Below are 14,091 nucleotides of genomic sequence, written 5' to 3' on the forward strand. Positions count from 1 at the left end.
TTTAATTTGATAATATATTTCATTTTAACCTCTTCAAAAAAAAAGTTCTATTTTGAAAAAAGAATACTATTTTGGTGAGTTTGAAAAAAGAATACTATTTTGGTGAGTTTAATTAAATAGAGGAACTCAAAATACAATTAAGCCTTAAATAAAAGTATTTCAATGCATAATATTAATAACACAATCAAATAAGAGGAGAGTGAGTCACCTTATCGATTTCATTCAAAGAGATGAATTCTTCAAATGCTTTCCCATTTCAAAGAACATGCATGGTATTCTCTGGTTCTGTCCTGATGTGCTCGAAAGGGTTAGGTGCGTAGACAACTCCGTGTTGACGGTAGTTGTTGTTTATCGTGCCTTAAGGACGTCATCTGCCGCGATTTTGCATCGATGGTGGACTGTGATAACAAGACCTATGCGTGCTTCGGTTCGTAATTGGTTGGTTTAACCTGAAAGGCTTTTAGCTTGCTTCATTTCAGAAGGGGGTTGTTGGATCTTGGGTCGTTTCTGTGTTGGCAGTCAATCCATACGCCTTTTAAAAGCTCTGAATGCTCACTCTACGTTTTTTTTGCAATTCGGTTTCGTGCCCACACGTGGGTTCGCTGGATTGTCCGTGGTAGTGATTGTTTAGAACTATGTTCTTTTTAATACCACGTGCTGATTTGTTGTATCCCTGTTACGGGTTGTTTTTGTGGTTTACTGGGTCATGTATATGTCCCCCCAGTCTTGTGCTTCCTGATCTTCTTTTTTAATATATTTTCTATTTTGGCTTAAAAAAAAATGGTAGATGATGAGATAAGCTTTCACCATATTTAAACAGTTTTTAGGCATCCCAATATTACTCAGAGTGTAATTTGCACAAACTCCTAATTGAGATGATCATTAGGCTTTCTCAAGTTCGATTTTGATCTCCATCCATCCCAATTTTTGGACAGTACGTAGTTGCATTGCTTTGTCTATTTGAAATGAAACTACTTTGATATTGGCTAACCAACTCCTGCATCACATTTCTTAATCGTCTTGCCCATATTTTAATAAAAGATTGCAGAGACATTTAATATTTTTTTTGTTGTTGAGGGAAATACTTAGGCAGAGTTAAAACACCCACTTCTCCATATTTTGTTGAAGTTTACTACTATCTCCGTTCCTTTTTAAGTGTCACTTTTTAACATTTTACACAAACCAAGACACTCAATAAATGTTACATTTTCTTATACAATAATCTATACTTTTACTATAATAACCTTAGTCATTTAATATCTTATTTCATATATTTCTCTCTACAATAAATAAATAAGGGTGATGTTGATAAAACAACATTTATTGTTGCATTGAACTTTGAAAGTGATAGTTAAATAGGAACAAAAAATTTCTTCAAAAGTGACACTTAAAAAAGAACGGAGGGAGTATTTTTATTTATTTTTTTTAATTTTGAAATTCAGCAACTTTGTTGGGATTTCCAATGGCTACTCTGAGGTGTGAATAACGCCAAAATAAAAATATTTGCATATCTTATGTCATTTCTTGGTCCTTCCCCTTCTCTCTCTTGAAACCGACGCCAAAACCCTAATTTCTTCACCTTCATCCACCAAAGATGGGTGATTTAGGGTCAATTTTTGACTCAAAATCACCCCTCTAACTCGTTTTTTCTATTTCCATTTGATTGAAATAAGTGATTTTCACATCTATTTTGTTTTTTCTTTCGTGATTTTGTCGTCTTTGTGCGACGTTGTTTTGTTCGACGTTGTTTTGTTCGTCGTCTTTGTGCGACGTTGTTTGTCTTTTTTGTTTCAGGTATTTGTTCGGTTCAAATTGTCAGATCAGCTTCGATCCAGTGCAGATCAAATCAATGACTTTGGAGTTATCAATGTTGCATATCCGGTGACATGAGTATTCCGGTGATTTAAATACAGTCATATGTGTAGGCTTTAGTACTTTGCCGTTTTATGCTATTAACATGAATGTTGTGAGTTTGTTCACATATTCATCCTTTTTGTTTTTGACGAATTTTCATTGTATCAATTTACTCTATCGATTTAAATAAATGAATATCATTTATTTTTGTCAAAAAAAATGTCATTTCTTGGTCTACACCATAAGTTCCATGTGTGTATAAAAAGTAAATCTCCATCCTCGTTAGTCCATCATGTGGGGCCAAAAAAGCGACAATGTTAACCGTAGAAATAGGTTTTACATTATCTTATTGTTTACTCCATTATTTGTTGCTATAATCTCCACTTTTGTTATTGACCATGAGAAAAACATGCGACTTCACTCCAATTAACGTTGCGATTGCATTATTAGATGAAGGTAAAATAAAATGCAACGAAGTAAAATAAGAAAAAAATCATTTTTGCCCTGGCAAGTTTTCGTTACATCTTCTCCCACCGAGCAAATAAAATACTCCATCCGTTTTAAAATAAGTGTCGTTTTAGGTGTTTACTCACATATTAAAAAATGCAATGATTAAAAGAAAGAGAATGATTATTTTACCAAATTATCCTTATTAACTATTAGTTAGTTTTAAAAGTAATACTTTGGAAGTAGTGTGCAAAATATTAATTGGAAGGTACAATTGAAAAGAAAAAGTTATTATTGCATTGAAAACTGAAAGTGACATTCATTTTGAAACAATTTTTTTTGCTAAAGCGACACTCATTTTGAAACGGAGGGAGTAATACTTTAGTCAAGAAAAATTCTAATGTATTTATATAATTTAATATTTTTATTGAAGTGTTAATTTCTTCGCCCAACACTTCTCTCGTTTTATGTAAGAATTACTCCCTCCAGTCTCAAATGTAAGAAACTTTTTATTTGTTTTGGTTCATTCAATAAAAGATGTATATGGTCTATAATAAAGACCATATACATCATTTATTGAATAAATCTAAAAAGTGAAAAGTTTCTTACATTTGAGACCGGAGGGAGTAAACATTAAACTACTCATATTTACTCCCTCCGTCCCTGTATGTAAATCCCCTTTGCCTTTTTCACATTTCTTAAGAAAAGTTGTTAGTGTAATTAATGTGTCTATTTTGTGTGTTAATATTACCAAATTGTTCTTTGTTTGTATGTGTATTAAATTTGACTTTACATATTTCAAGGCAAGTTAATAGTATTAATTAGGGGCATGTTTAGGAAAAAATAATAAATGCATCTAGTAATTTGAAAAAAGGTTTCCATTTACTGACAAATATAAAATCAAATGGGTGGTTACATATAGGGACGGAGGGAGTATATCAAAACATAGTTATAGTAAGAGTAAGAGGATTGGTTATTGTAAAACAAAAGAGTAAGAGAATTGAAAAGAAAAAAAAAATTGAGCCTAAGGTTGAGACCTTGTTGGCATTGTCTGTTTCCTGCCTCATGAATTTGTCTAAGTGGAAAGAGACTTTGGTGATTTAAATAAGTGGTAATTAATGAGTTTTGATTCTGTCTCTTGTGTATAAAGAAAGAGATTTTCTAACCTATGCAACATTGCATAGGATAAGATACAATAAATATACTACTTTTTTCAACATAAACCATCATTTTTTGTTTGAGAGAACAACATAAACCATTATATTAATTATTATTTTCTTGAAAAATGATTCTATTTCTCTATCATATTAATCATTCTATTTTTTTTTATAACTTCATACTACAACAACAAAGATTACTTTTAGTAACAATAAAGATTAGCGTGCCAGATGCCCAAAATAACTTAACCTGATGACAATGTATTTTTAAGCTGCATGCTTATTTTTTCTTCATCATTAGATGTAGGGGTGGGAATAGGCCAGGCCGCCCGTCAGGGGCCTATGGCTCGGCCTACTAAAATCCCGGCTCGGCCTAGCTCGTTTAATAAATGAGTCAGGCTTGAGCTTTTTAAAAAGCCTATTAATTTAATTAGGTCGGGCTTAGGCTTATAAAAAAGCCTATCAAGCCTATCAGGTCGGCCCGTATACGAGTATATTACATTTTTCCACATTTATTATTTATATTTATGTATGTCAAAAAGAATTACTGGTCCTCCAAATTCTCATACCACAATTATTATTATTTCAATTTTTTTTAATTTTGTATTTGGGATACAACACAACTCTTAATGTTTCGTACTGTTTGGAAGCTCGTTAAGTTATCATTTAAGACTCATATGGTTATTTGATTTGTGTGAACTGTTAAGGCTTGCTACTGATATGCCTAAGGTCAAGTATGGTTATTAGATTAAGTTTAAACACTACAAGAAAAACTGCATTTTGCGACCTTTAAAATGGCAGATTGCGACTGTTAGAAGGGTCGCAGATGTACAATTGCGACCCTTCCCCAACAGTCACGGATGTTGGGGTCGCAAGTGTCTTTTGCGACCCTTCATAGAACAGCCGCACCAACTGCCGCAAAAGACACTGCGACAGTTGCTAAGGGTCGCAAATGAGGAGATTCAAATGGATTTCAAGGGACTTGCGACAGTTGGGGAAGGGTCGCAGATGCATAAAATTTATTTATAAAAAAAACATTGCGACAGTTTGCAAGGGTCGCAGATGTTGTGTTAATTTAAAAAAAAAAATCAGTTTTTTCCTGAATTTTTAATAGAACTATTTACTAATAAAAAATATATAAAACTAAAATAATTCATAATAAAAAATATGAACAAATTCATAAACTAACATATGAATTTTACATTCATATAAAATACAAACAAGTGATACAATAAGGTTTCTTGAGTTCCTAACATGAAAATTTAATCAATTATGTAGATGATATTTGGCGAGGAAGTTGTTTTGATCAACTAGAGATGAATAGACTCCAAAGAATGCTATGCTCTGTTTGGTGATTCTAAGTCTTCCGCCTAAAAATAAGTCAAAGATTAAATAAGACACATCAATTAACAAAAATAAGCAATAATGTCACGCAAGTCATGATTCTAACTTATCGCGCAATTAAACTTATAATTACTTTCTGATATATTTGTCAAAAATAACCACTATGGAATAACCATTAGCTATTTATCACAGAGAAGCTTACAAGACCAATTAATTGCATTCAATGTGAAACAAATAAATCATTTTCCGGATGCTGACCTCACATGATGTTCTCGGATTGTTGAGTTTTCCGCACATAATCAGGTGATCAAAATCATATTCCCAAAGGAAGCCATTGAAATCTTGGCTAACAACCTAAATATGGTAGACAATATACATATATTTGGTTAAAAGAAGTATTCAAATGATAGAATAAAAGTGTTGAGAATATTTAATAGTTTGAAGATTTGTATCATAAATCAAATAAGTATTTCACTTGTTTTTATATTCACTTGGGAAAGATATTGATCCAACAATGTCACTGTCAGATATAGTGTTACAGGCATCAAAAATCATATTTGAAGTGTACCTGTAAAATCCAAGAAATAAGCAGAGAAAAAGACTAATGATGTTGGATCTACAAAAGACAATACATATTAAGGATGAGGGAAATTAGTTATGTACCTCAATTAGCCAGTTGACCAATACTCCCCGCATATGGAGTAATCTCTGTCTGAATTGACATGTAATTTGATAGAGCTTGACTATGTGCCTGTGATCGGAAGTACTTTTTAAAAAACAAATATTAGTTAGAGAGGAAGGAAAAAATATAATATAAATTTGTACGTGGAAAACTAAAAGCTCATGGTAGCATTATGATTATGCCAAAGAGGAAGCGCCAAAATCATCGAAACCATGGCACAAGTAAGATTGCGTAACACTTTCTGGTAAGATAAATAAGTATCTTTTTTTTTTTAAGGAAGATAAATTTTAAGTGACACCCAATCTAGAACTTTTCAACCGAATTATTTTCACACCAAGCCGATTCATATAACTCAAGTTTTGGATTATCTAAAGTCAACCATGTGCCTTAAAATTCTGTCACCCTTTTGATTTAATAAAAAACACTTTTGATAACCATGACAGCAAAAGAAAACAATGACTGATACATTCTGTATAGAAAATGGGTCAAAACATATACAATATCTTCCCCCTCCCCTAGTCTTTGACTTCATCTCCATGGTTTTCGGACTTAGGGATTTCTCAAATGTCTGAGAGGCATGTCACAGTAATTTTCCTTCATCTCTTTCTAATTCTAACTATTAAATTAACATCAAATTCGATCATATTGCTGCTGTACAACTTTGACCACACAAAGTAACAAGTTAGTAGTACAACACTATTTAGAAAGAGACATGTCATATGCAAGGAAGCTCTTTTAGGCCTTGAGAACAAAGTCCTCATATTTCAGATGAGAATTGCACAAAACAATAAAAAGAAAATCAATGATGTTTGCACCAAATAGTAACCATAAGGGGTATTATTAACAATTGATTTCTGTCGAATATGATTGGACTAGAGTATAAACTAACTACTTGTATGGACATAATTTAGGAGCTGTTCATATCATCGCACAATATTTTCAAAATACTATTAGTTAACTGACTATTTCACAGAAAATCGTACTTGTAAAGTCCTAATGAGGCATTGGAATTGCCGTAGTTTGCAGAAAAAGAATACATCATGATTAGAAGTAACATTCACATGAGATAATCCCTATTTGTCTTGGCATGAAGAATTAACATTAACATATTCATGAAGTAATGAAAAGCGAAGAGAAGTTGATGAGTACAAATAACTTGAATTTATAGATTCTTGAAGACAAACAGAGAGGGAGAGGGTTCCAGAAACTATACAAGTCAAACTGAACAAATTGGTTTTAAAAATGTTGTTGATGAAAATTGCACAAAACAATAAAAAGAAAATTAAATATATGTTTAAAATAATAAATGAAGTACATTGCTTCTAAATTAACTTCTTGTTGTGATTTTATACCAACTTTAGATATATTTTTTTGACTAACAAAGTACACATTAAGATATATTTTTGTGATTTTATACAATAAGAGACAATTATGAAAGCATCACACATATTTAAGAATCAAAATGACAATATGCTTTTATCAGTACCATAGAGGGCATTCTTGGATATTTAAATCATAGACATACCAACCTTACTTCGTTGCAGAGATACTAAGTTGTGTTTCGATCTTGTTCCCCTGTCTTCACTTCGTTCAGAATCTAATAAAAATCTCTAACCAGTCTCTGCAGCACCATTAATGTAAAAATTAGGGATTCAGATAGTTGGTATAAAATAAAACTTTATTCAATACGATATTAATAATAAAATTGTTTACCCTTGAATCGTCAACCCTGCCAAAAAGCCTCAGTCCTAACCGCTTGCCTAAACAATCTGGAACACATATAAAAGGAATTGATTAATGCACTACAAATGGCACAAAACAATAATCTGTCAGTGAAACCCACAAGTCATAGCTCTTACCTAACCACGACGGCGATACCTGATGGCGAAACCCAAATGCACACTAACTGCTCTCACCTAAAATGTGTTGATCTCAACTAATTTAAAATTGGTTAGACAACACTAACAGAGTTGAATCAACATAAAAAACACTCCAATCAACATAAAAAAAGCAGAAAATTCTTAAATAAAATTCTCACAAACACTTACGTGGGTGTGACAGTACTACATCTGACCCAAAATGCGCAATTATATTAACGATATCACACTGAATCAACCCACAACCATTTTACTTCAGAAGAATATCTATAAAATTTTCCAACCGTTTCTCTCTAAAATGTTTCTTTTTTAGGTTATATACTTTAAAATTCAAATCTACCACACAAACAACCAATAAAGAGTAAAACCCAGTTTCTCACAAACCAATCAAGAGTAATTAAATCAACTTTTTCATTTAATTACAAATTAACTAATTAAATCAAAAATAAAATAAAAAACAACATTGCATATGAATTTCATTGTAGTGCATAGTGCATCTGACCCAAAATTGACATAATTAATACAACAATCTAAAACTAAAGCAACCCAGAACAAATTTTGCCATGAGCATTGAAATTAGGGTAAGAAAGAAAGCAGGGTTTAGTAGGGTTAGAGTGTACCTTAAGCTGGGAAAGAAGATTTGAAGCAGAATCAAAGTTGTTTCTGAGAAAACAGCTTTGAATCGAACGAACAACTGCTTCAGTGAAGAAAAGTAACTGAGTTGCGGTGTGGGAAGAACTGAACAGTGAAGAAAAGGAACCGACTGAGTGAAGAACAAGAACCGATTGGGATTATGCTTCAATTGATTGAAGAAATCGAGAATGAGATTGAGAGTGAAGAATAGGAACCGATTGAAATTACATGATAGCCATGAGTGAAGATTCAATGGGGTTAGTGATGGTGAGATTGAGCCATGAGTTAGATTGAGATTTAGGTTTCAATTTGGGGGGAAAATGAGATTGTAGGTGAGAGTGGTGGAGATTTAGGTTTTAGATTGGGGGGAAAGTGAAATTGAGAAATAAAATTGATTTTAGGGTTTTGGAGGTGTGGGAGGGAGAATGAAATTGGAAAAGTGGGAGTGACAATTTTTGGCCAAAACATATACATTGTGATGCGCGTTATAAAAACAAAGTTATAAAACCTGCGACCCTTAAGCTTAACAGTCGCAATAACCGTCGCAAAAGTGTAATTTGCGACAGTTCTAAGCCAAGGGTTGCAAACGAAGTGTCGCAAAATGACAAATTTCTTGTAGTGAAAATCATTGTTGTATCAGACATGATTATTCTTGAGTTTCTATCCATCTATAAATTTTACAATTGTGTTTAATTAGTTTAATTTGTATGTAATTAATGTTTATCTCTATATTAAGTACGTTGCACAAATTGAAAGGAAAAAAAATTGAAGGACAAACTCTGTTTAAAATTTGTAACACAAACTAGGCTTTTAAACAGGCTAATAGGCCAGTCCAAGCTTTTAAAAAGGTCAGGCCAGACTTAAAATAAAGCCTTTGACGGATAAAAGGCCAAGGCTTATGCCTTAATTTTTTCAACTAGGCCTAGCCTATTTAAGCAAAGCCCGGCTCGGCCCGACTCATTCCCACCCCTAATTAGATGATTTTCGGGGTTGTTGCTTATAAGGGTGTCATCAAAGAAGGCTAAAATACTTTATTCCATGTCTTATGTTGTTGTATTTGGCTCGGAAAATTGGCCAGAAGATCAATGTTGTATTTGATGGCACCTTTTTTTTTTTGGAGAGAGAATTTGATGACACCCTTATAAGCAATGTTGTTGTATTTCCTTACCTCCAGAAAATCAACGCTTAGTCATAAAGCTTACTTTTTTATCATTAGGAAAATTGCCCAGAAAATTGGAGACACCCTTGTCTAAAAAAAATGTTGTTGTATTTGATTAATGGATAATTTTTCTTGCATTTGTTATTAGAAGTAATTTTTTTTTGAGCAAAGAAGTAATTTTTATTGCTGTAGTATAAAGTTATAAAAAAATAGAATAATTAATATGATAGAGAAAAAGAATCATTTTTCAAGAAAAGAATATTTAATATGATAGTTTATGTTGAAAAAATGGTACATTTATTGCATCTTATCCTATGCAATGTTGCATAGGTTAGAAAAACCCATAAAGAAAATTGAGTTGGGAGGGAAAACTCACTTTGTGCTGCACGAGTTCTTTGACGAAGATTAATCATTGATAAATAGCGGTGAAATCTTTGTACCTATAACATTATAAAAAAAAAATAAAGTCTTATTATAGATGAACACTTTTGTTCGGGATCGGCTAAGAGCCAATAAGTCAAGGCTCAACCACGACGAAGATACATGCCAAGCTCTGTGTGGATCACTGAATATGAGCGCGTCTCGAGTTCATCTGCACCGTTCGTGCCATCTCCAACTGCCTCCTAGAGGGGCGCCACATTTCACAGAGATGGTTAGGCCCTCTACGCGCCTATATATGGGTGACTCAGTGTCACCCTCAACGTACGATTCACTTTACCACCATTTCGCACATGACCACCTCATTCATATATTGGCTTGAGCGTCGAAGTGTTAACTTGCTTGCAGGCACAGTTCTCCTCCACCGCGAAGACCACCGTGAAGGATCAACCTCCATCACAACAGAGCACCGCGAACAACCGCATCCTTTTCTCGATCTTTACCAGACATATCAACTTTCATACCATACATTTGTTGAATATAATAACCTACATTCAAGCATTTGATGACACATCATTCTTTATATTTATTAAAGTAAAATACACTCCCCTCCCTTGAGTGATTGTGATATTACACTCCCATCCCCTCTTGTTTTAAAACTCACACTTCCCTCCCTTTAAAGATAATAATATGATATATTTAATCCATTTTAAAATTTTCAATTAAATTTGGTAGTCAATCTCCATTAGACACCAAGTTTATTACTATAATACCCTTTTCCTTGCCCATATTTACTTCTTTCATTCGTTGACATCACAATAATCGCCATTGTTGAGATTAGAAATTTCAAAACATTTACCTTTAATTGACCTCTAAACTAACCACCCTATTTCTATTTGTCTGCATATTTCTCTCTATTTATTTTTTCCTCTTAAAAGATGGTTGATTGCAACGCTGATGGTTGTCATTTATCAATAGATGAGGTGGGAATTGTGAAAGATGAATCAGTGAAGAAAGGCATGTGTATTGTAACGCCCTCCTTTTTATTTAATTATTTTAATTAGTTTTAGAATATATTTATATATTTATATGATGTATATGAGGGATATATGATTTGTTGAGATTAGATGTCTTTTTATAATTTAGTTAATATATTTTGTTGAGTGATATTTTGTTATGTTATATGTTGGTATTAACTAACATGATATATTTGTTAATTGTTATAGATATATATTTGTTATTTGGTGTATTATTATATATTTAGTAGAGAAATATTATTTATTAGAATATGAGGATTATTAGTGTGAGTGGATTTGGGGGTTAGAATAGAAAGAAGAATAAGTTGTTGGACCTAAATAGATTTGGGAAGAATATTTTAGTATTATAAATAGAGAAGCTTAGGTTGGAAAGAGTTTAACTTAAACCGCTTTTTGGAAAAGAGGAGAACAAGAAAGAAGAGAAGAGAAGAGAAAAATCAAGAGAAGAGGAGAATACCTTAGGAAAGAAGAACGATGCTGCTGATTCAGGAATTAATCTAAGGTGAGGGTGAGACTATCTTTCACTAATATTAAGTCTGTGAATCATTAGATTGCATCTAACGTGTTTTAGGATGAGTTTTGTAAGATTATGAGAATTAGAGCTTGAGTGAGAATTGATGATTAGGTGATGAAAAACCGTTGAATTGGTGTAAGGGGGAGTTTTATTCATCGTAAGGGTTGTAATGAACATATTGGTAGTGAAGGGTTTATGTTTTTCTTCCCTTTGCTGTGATTATTTCTAAATTCATGATGTTGATGTGTTAAATTTGTGCTTCAATTATGGTTATGTTGTGTTTTAAGTTTTATATGTTAAATATGTTTAATCATGCATCTCGTTTATTTCGATTGTCGTGAATCCGTATTGGTTTTCTTTTCAAAATCGCAAGTGTTTTTTTTTAAGAAAGGGCAATCAGCTATGTATATGGTCCTAATTGTTTTATGTGAATTCTTGTTGCCGCCATTTGCCCTTTGCTTTTGAATTAGAGTCAAAATCACGTGCATGTCAAGTGTTGTCATCACATGTATACCATAGATGTATGTTTTTAATGCCTAAAATTTGATTCAATTAAATTATTAATAATAATAATAATATTTGTGGCAAATGAAAAGTAAAGTTATATTTGTGGAACAAGTAATAACACGCAATTTTGCTGAATGCGGTTATACTAATTGCTATAATTGAAGAAAAAGTGACTTCTGCCAATAGCGACAATATGGAGTAGCATTAGAGTTATCAAACTAATTAAATCTTTTATCGATTCTTCTATTTCTTTTCTTCAGAATCTAAAGATAATTGGAACTTGGTGTTTAGGTGTGTTATTTTATTTAAGAATTAAAGGAATTTGGTTTCATACTTTTGATTATAGTTATCAATATAAGGATTGTTCTTTGATGAATTTAATAATAAGGTAACCTTAAGGATGTAGGTGTTCGGTATAATGTTATGATAAATTGAATTGATGTGTGTTGAATGAATTATTTGATGTGTTATGTAAAGTTGTGATATTTGAAGATGTGTGATTTGTAGATGTGTTATATAAAGATGTGTTATTTGAAGATATGTGATTTAAAAATGTGTTATATAAAGATGTGTTACTATTTAAAGATCGTATAGTTTTAAGATGAACTTGGAGTAGGAAAGGAAGGATGTTTAGATTATTAGAAGCTGTCCAGGAAGCCTAAGTTAAGATGACTAAATTATTAATGATGTGAGATTGATATATATATATATATATATATATATATATATATATATATATATATGCACTATACGTATTATCTATGATGCTTATGTTGATGCGACGTTTAAGACGTTGTTGTTCATCATTTGATATCGTTATGTTACGATGCTGATATGATGTGACTTTATAAGTGCTGCTGATCTTATTTAAGATGTAAGTGTCGGTCTAAGTTGTAAAGTTGTAAGAGTTGTCCATATTTATGGAGTCGTTAGAGATGTTCATGAAGTTGTCTAAGTTGTACGAAAGTTATGTCGTTGCATAGTCAGAGATGGGGGCTTCATGCCTGACAGGTCCTTTATGACCTTAGAGATGGGGGCTTAATGCCCGACAGGTCCTTTATGACCTTAGAGATGGGAGCTTAATGCCCTGGTGGTACCACATGCATATTATCAAGATGTTTAAGATGATTTAAGATATTAAGATGTCAAGTTGTCGAGTTATCATGATGTTAAGATATTAAGTTGTCAAGTTGTTAAGATGCTAAGATGATTGAGATGTTAAGAGTCGCATTGTCGAGTCAAGTGATGTTTGTTTATGAAGTTGATTATGAATTTAAATATGAAGTTGTTATGATAAGATGCTATGTGATTTAGGATATGATGCTATGCGATTTATGATAAGATGTTATACATTTACTAATGATGATATATGATGATTCCTGGTGATTATATTTAAGATGATTGTTTGTGATTATGTTTATGATTGATACATAACGTTATGAGATGGTTATGATTAGTACTTGATGTTATATGATGATATTTATATGATGATATAATAAGAAGTATATGACTAATGTAGGAAGAATAATGACACTAGTTAAGGAAGTTTAAGTTGTTAGATTTGATTAATGAATTATAAGATGTTTAAGTTGTTGAATGTACTTTATATGATTTATATGCTTAATATTATTGTTTGAGAAATCTCACCCCTCTGCTTGAAAATGTTGCTCTTCGCATGGGTAACTTGCAGGTAACCAAGATTAGAGGCGTCGTGAGTGGACTCCTCACATGTGTGTCTAGGTGCTCTGATACGTAACGGGATGGGACTTGACTTTACTTCTATTCCTTACGTATAATTTATGAACTTTTATGAATGAATGACGAAACAAGACTTTATGATATTTCATGATGAGGCCTGCGTGCCAAAGACTTTTATTATGTTGAACTAATTTCCGCTGCGAAGTTTTGAATTACTTATGTTAAATGATTTTGAAGAATAAATTGTTATTTATTCAGTTTATGAATTTTTAAGAAGTGTAGCACTCCGTTTAAAGTTGAATTACTCTGATTTTTAATTATGAAATTTTTACGTTGAGAAAACGGGGTGTTACATGTATCCCCATTTCAACGCATGTCCAAGTAAATTGAAGAGAATAAATGGCATAATTACCAATTGCCTTCAATTTTTGTAGCTTATGATGACTATGTTTATTTTAGATAAGCATGTGCAATGATGTTGATGGCAGAAGGGAAAAGGGTATTAAAGTAATTAAAAAAATTCTAATAGAATTTGATTTAAATTTAATTGAAAAAATTTCAAATGGATTAGATATATTATATTATTATATCTCAAGGGAGGGTAATGTGAGTTTTAAAACTAGAGGGGAGGGGAGTGTAATATCACAATCATTTAAGGGAGGGAAATGTATTTTACTCTATTTATTATTGTAAATTAATTTGAATTTAGAATTAATTTTTCTTTACAGGTATCGATAAATATATATATACATATACATATATATATATATATATATATATATATATATATATATATAACCACAT

General features: G+C 32.0%; 1 protein-coding gene across 4 annotated transcripts in view; it reads right to left on the reverse strand.

Annotated features, from left to right (window-relative positions):
- Nucleotides 1-4,577: 4,577 nt before the first annotated feature.
- LOC146897271 (protein BREAST CANCER SUSCEPTIBILITY 1 homolog) overlaps nucleotides 4,578-14,091 on the reverse strand; it is a 66,975-nt gene continuing 57,461 nt past the window's right edge. For 2 of the 4 annotated variants that reach the window (XM_085739332.1, XM_085739330.1), the window contains one exon: nucleotides 4,578-4,828. The gene's annotated coding sequence lies outside the window, so the exon portion shown is untranslated. Of the gene's footprint in view, nucleotides 4,829-5,060; nucleotides 5,157-5,465; nucleotides 5,569-7,013; nucleotides 7,106-7,197; nucleotides 7,254-7,343; nucleotides 7,421-7,981; nucleotides 8,472-14,091 lie in introns of those variants that run through there. The other 2 variants (XR_015024205.1, XR_015024206.1) reach the window with 2 other exon arrangements.

Source organism: Medicago sativa, chromosome 8 (assembly GCF_051527215.1).
Source record: "Medicago sativa cultivar Bolivia chromosome 8, Bolivia_mono, whole genome shotgun sequence".
NCBI lineage: Eukaryota > Viridiplantae > Streptophyta > Magnoliopsida > Fabales > Fabaceae > Medicago > Medicago sativa.